Genomic DNA, 6126 nt, shown 5'->3' with positions numbered 1-6126 from the left:
GTATATATGTATATATGTTTTTTTTATTCCTGTATATATAATATTGTATTGGGATTATCAAAGTACAATATAATCCCAATACAATATATAATATTGTATTGAGATTGTATTGTACTTTAATAACAATAAAATTATTTTTACTTTAAAAACATAGTTTTTACCACCTTAATGGACGCCATCTTGGAATTTATCATGATGACGTCATCATTCCGATCAAATTTTTAAATGAGAATGATGAGTAACTATTTAGCCAAGTTGTTGTTTTGTGTTTGCTGAGATATTGAACAAAAAGAAAAAAATGGTTATCGTGTATATATTATTTATTGTTCAGTAATACATTCCTAAATTAAAGTTATTATATTGCCAGGGTGGTGGAAAATAGACAAATTAAAGTTATTATTAACTTCATAGTACTGTATATAATTACTTATCCAGAATCGCCTTATGATGGATTTCAACATGACCCACAACGTAATGTGGCAGATTCCATTGCACCAAAACACTACAGGAAAAGTAGAGGTGTTGTGTCAGTGTTCATGGTCACTTTAATAACGAATGCAGGGGTTGATAGTGAAAAGAAATCAGTTTGTAAGTTTTGGGAGGTGACATGGAAGAATATCATTCTGTGATTTTATTCAAGCTTATTTTTGGAAGTGGTATAATCAAAGTAAGTACCTATAAACTTTATGAACAGACCATAAGCTAAAGATTTTTTGCTTCGTCTCAATGCGGAGGGCCTATCTTAGGCCTTATTGCTATGTAACTAGCAGTGCACTCTCACCGGAGAAATTCACTCAGTCTAGCGTAGGCTAGACTAGACAATGCCCAGGCCTAGGCCTAGGCCTATAAGGAGAAAAAGGCTGCCGGTGGCTAAATAATTCAACAAACATGTACTACAACATTATTTAAATTAAATTTTTACACATGGATGTAATTCCTCCATGGTTTACCGATGCTTATATTTGATTTTTTTAACCAACTGGTAAAAGAATGTTGATTTAGGCTATTTTTAGAAGAAAACATTCCTTCCTAGTATATACTAGGCCTAGCCTAGCTAGGGCCTAGTAGTACTGCAGGCCCTAGGGTTAGGCTGCCTACACAGACGCGTGGGTCCCAGGAGTAGAAGAAAGGTCCCCTTAGGCCTACCTAGCTAAAGGAGTGTAGGAAATTCCCACTGGTGACTGATAAGATAAGCCTACTTAATTTCCTTATTTTCTGGATGTTACATACGTTGCGGCCAAACTGTTCACAGCCAAAATGGATGGCATTTCCTCGCAAGCAAGGCAAAATTCAATGCTTACTCCATCCTTAATTTCAAAATGTGCTAACTAACAGCATTACTAATTTTTCCGTAATATTATTTATCATACTTTCTATTTTACATGGAGAAAAAAATACAGTATTCAAATTGGTGTGTTTTAATCTGATTTTTGTAATCATTTCTTACGTTTCATGTGGTAACCATTTTTTACTTATTTAGAGCATAAATAGATAATTACAAATCCTACATTCACTTATTATGATTGCTTAATTTTACCAAATAGAAATTAGTAAATAAATAGGTCTTTCTGTTATGTAATACATATGTCTGCCTTCAGTACTTTTTTAGTACCTCGATCATCATTACTTTTAAGAAAATTCATAACCTCCAAAGTGTAATTCATACTACAAAAAATACAAATGACAAGAAAATTCAGAACTTTAGGGCACATAGAAAAAATTCACTATAATTAAATTATTAGATTGTCACTCGTTTCTTCAAAAAAAGTGATGCAGGCTGACAATTTTATTTTTTTTAAAAATCAAAACAATAGAAATTTGTTCTTTTCCTTAATTGATAAGGGACTTATTATTTGGCAAGTATATATTAAATATTGTATAAAAACTGATTTAATTTTATTGTTATTTAAAGAAAATGTATTTCCATTCACAAATTTGCATTGTATAATGTTGAAATAAATAATTTGCGGTAAAAAAAATTCTGTTTTTTTTTCCCGCATCAATATTTTCCAAATTTTTGATGTGGCGAGAGTGATAATCTAACAATTTTTTTTGTGCCTTTAAATACTATTTTAAATCAATTGAAAATTAATATTTAAAGTGATGAGAGCATTTTAAAGATGTATTGTCCCATGCTAAATACCAAAAAAATCATGAAAATATTTTTGGAAATTACTGTGCCCATTTTGAAGTAACATAAAAGTTATCATCTTGAACATAGCAATTAGTATATTTAAAAAATGTCTACCCATCAGTTTACAGCGAAAAATGATAGAAACACTTCCAGTCACTGGAAGTGTTTTAATATTTTTATTATACTTATCTGGTTTAAAAATCGGGGTACACATTTTTAAAATTCAATAATTTCTATGCACAAGTTATTAATTTGTATGTTATTGCAAAATGAGCAAGTTGATTTCAAAATTATTTTTATGAACAAGGGACAATATATATCTTTAATTAATATTTTCAAATTACAGTAATTTCCTTTAGCAATGTTTTATTCATCATGAATACAAAAATAAATGAAAAACTGATGACACTTTATGGCCATAATAGTAGTACCTACAGTATACAGTACCAGCATGTTGATAAGTGCCCACATAACTGTGTGTATGTGTTTTACTATGGAGGAATTAGTTTAATTCCTCTATGATTATACAGTACCAGTGTACGTAGTGTTAAGGAGATTGTACTGTATTATGTGCTTTATTTATAAACATGCTTTTGTTCCTCTTCCTACACAGTGATAAATTTTATTTGAAAAGAAACGAGGAAGTTACTTTTCATAGAGTTTTATAGATCTATTGGAGAGACATTACTGTAATTATAAATCATATTCAATTAAACATTAACAATATAACTTGATTATTTATAAAATATTGCATGTGTTTTTCCAAACATTACAAGTATTTTAAAATATTGTACTTTTTATAGTCAATAAGAATTATTTGAGTATGAATGAGTATTAATTGATGTTATAACTACAGTACTACTACTTTTTGTTGATTTGAATTAGTGATTTGGTTTTTTAAATTATCCACAAAATCAGAAGTGACATTCAGTGAGCAGTTTTCACATTTCTTCACTGAATTGTATCATTAATTTATATAATTATTTTTAATATAAATAATTGTGGAAGTCCCCAACCATTACCAATTAGTGTCTGTAGTATTACTATTATTACAGATTTAACCACAGATAGAAAGATATACTCTCTGTAGTGATTCTGGAAAAACCACCTAAAAAATAATTATACAGTATAAACAATAAATTACTAATTTACAAAATATACAGTAAATATTGATTGAACTGACTGTTTGCAGACCTGGTAGGTTAGTCATCCAGGCAACTTGAGGCTCCATTCTGTAGAGCTTAACAATTGGCTGGTGAGTCATGCTACAGCGGGTGTCCCTGCCCAGTAGCTCATTGTTAAGTGTCGATAGGATTCCACTGTGAATCTGTCTTCTTAATACAGATGGTATTTCTATTATAAATTGATCTGTATATCAATCTGACCTTCATAACATGTTATGACTACATTTATTATATGATAATGCACTGTTTTAAAACTTATTAAAGTTTTTGATTTATTTTGTGTTTCCTGCTAAATTATGTCTGCTCGGTTATTTTTTCCACAATTACACATGGAAATTTTCACTTCAATCCTAAAATAGAATATTTTGTAATAAATTGTTTAAAACAGTACAGTAAAAAATGTTGATGTATTTAAAATTCCATATAGTACCCTTGGTGTGAATTTACTCTGAATGAAGGAATCACATACGGTTGAACATTGTTAAATCATAAGGTACACTATAATTATGTAATACCTCAATGGTTGGTTACATTGTCTACATGCTGTAGATCATGACATTTCTTGTATTATATTTTAATTTGCAAATAAACATGCAAAATTAATAGATTTATTAAGCCTTCATTGGCTGATTAATTTTTAATAAATATTTGTAATATTTATAGTTAATTTTAATATCTGGTGTTTGATAGTATTTTTAAATAACTCTTTGTGTTTCCAAAATCAATTTATTGAGTTTCCCTTTCTTGTCAGAGTGTTTTCTAGGATTTGTCTTAGGATGTTATGTTTCATATAAAAATATGTGTTGTTTTATTAATAGGTAAAAATATAGTTTATAGATGTCTTTCAGTTGTGGATTAAAGTAGTTTATTATCCTGTTGAAGGATAATTTCAATCCAATAGTTTAAGATCTTGTACAGTAGTTTTGTACTGTTAAATTGTATTCAGTCTCAAGATATTTACAGTACTTTACTGTATTTCCCCCTTTATTATTTGAAAAAAAAAATCACTTTACAAATGTAATTTAGCAGTTTACCAGCTACAAAAGATCCCATGTTGTACTTTTTATTGTGCATTTTTGTGAAGCCAATCTGTAACTCTACTATGAGGCTTTCAGATCAGCCTTTGTTACTGCTTAGTTATACTATTCTTTACTGAATTGGTGAACCAGTGAAGGCTGAACAGATGCAATGACTCTGGAAAAATAACACAAAAGGTTGAAAAAATGACGTCAATAAGCACTTTTCTGGAAAAGGATTATGATAATTGTTGCAGGGAGAGAGTTTAATAATATGTCTGTGATAAAATTTGGATAAAAAACCTCCTTGAAGTTCAATTACTACAACAAAGCATTAAATTGCTTGAAAGTACTATAATTATAGCTACCCATCCACTTCCAGTCAAACACTATCAAAACAATTCAGTTTCTTGTGATTTTATGGATTCTTTCATTTATTACTGGTAGCCTAATTAAAGGTACTGTATGCAAAGAATAGGTAGGGTATTATCCGTTAATTGGCAGGAAAATAGTTTCAACTAATAATAATAATTAATGATAAAAAATATATAGTGCGTTTACAGTATGTGCTTTACATTAAATTACAAAACAAAAAGCGTGATTAAAAATAAAGAAAGAAAGTTAAAAGTTAATACTTATTTATTATCTGTTTATTAGTGGGAAAATAATTTTCAGTTACTATAACATATTTTGAATTCAAATACTTTCAATTGAATAGTATCTCGACACAAACTAATGGTGGTTTTAAATATCAGATATTCATTAAATATACCATTTCTTGGAGGTTGCAAGATTCCATATTGTAAGCCCTTATGGAGCTTAGTTTTAGCTTAACATTGTTACATCCCCAGGTGGCAAGAAGTTGGATGAACGAAATAGGCCTTTTGATGTACTGTAGACAATAACAGGTGGACACCTTTTCTTTGGTTAGTAGTGGGACTTTTTAATCCCTTTAATTAAAGCTGTAAACATGGTAGAATATGCTTTCTATCTTCTAATCCTCAAAAAAATATTACAGTAAAAATGATTTTATTAGAAGTTGTAATATTATTGGAAGAAACTTACTGATGCGTAGAGTGTTGTTATTCAGTATTCTCTCTCAAAGGTCGATTTCTTGTGATTTTATGGATTCTTTCATTTATTACTGGTAGCCTAATTAAAGGTACTGTATGCAAAGAATAGGTAGGGTATTATCCGTTAATTGGCAGGAAAATAGTTTCAACTAATAATAATAATTATTGATAAAAAATATATAGTGCGTTTACAGTATGTGCTTTACATTAAATTACAAAACAAAAAGCGTGATTAAAAATAAAGAAAGAAAGTTAAAAGTTAATACTTATTTATTATCTGTTTATTAGTGGGAAAATAATTTTCAGTTACTATAACATATTTTGAATTCAAATACTTTCAATTGAATAGTATCTCGACACAAACTAATGGTGGTTTTAAATATCAGATATTCATTAAATATACCATTTCTTGGAGGTTGCAAGATTCCATATTGTAAGCCCTTATGGAGCTTAGTTTTAGCTTAACATTGTTACATCCCCAGGTGGCAAGAAGTTGGATGAACGAAATAGGCCTTTTGATGTACTATAGACAATAAACAGGTGGATACCTTTTCTTTGGTTAGTAGTGGGACTTTTTAATCCCTTTAATTAAAGCTGTAAACATGGTAGAATATGCTTTCTATCCATAACCATGGTCCTACCATGGAGGAATTACTAATTCTCCCATGGTTCTATAGTATATTCAAACCTTGCAGTTTTCAAGAATTTTAATGAGTAAA

General features: G+C 29.3%; 1 protein-coding gene across 8 annotated transcripts in view; it reads left to right on the top strand.

Moving 5' to 3' along the window:
- The first annotated feature begins 486 nt into the window (after positions 1-486).
- LOC117102622 (EVI5-like protein) overlaps positions 487-6126 on the top strand; it is a 45340-nt gene continuing 39700 nt past the window's right edge. Inside the window, exon 1 of one of the 8 annotated variants that reach the window (XM_033243007.1) lies at positions 487-667. The gene's annotated coding sequence lies outside the window, so the exon portion shown is untranslated. The remainder of the gene's footprint in view (positions 668-6126) is intronic. The other 7 variants (XM_033243017.1, XM_033243014.1, XM_033243018.1 and 4 more) reach the window with 7 other exon arrangements.

This window comes from Anneissia japonica, unplaced genomic scaffold (genome assembly GCF_011630105.1).
Source record: "Anneissia japonica isolate Jap-2015-1 unplaced genomic scaffold, ASM1163010v1 scaffold1005_len2656397_cov198, whole genome shotgun sequence".
NCBI lineage: Eukaryota > Metazoa > Echinodermata > Crinoidea > Comatulida > Comatulidae > Anneissia > Anneissia japonica.
The sequence above is the reverse complement of the archived record's forward strand: the minus strand, read 5'-3'. Positions and strand labels throughout refer to the sequence as shown.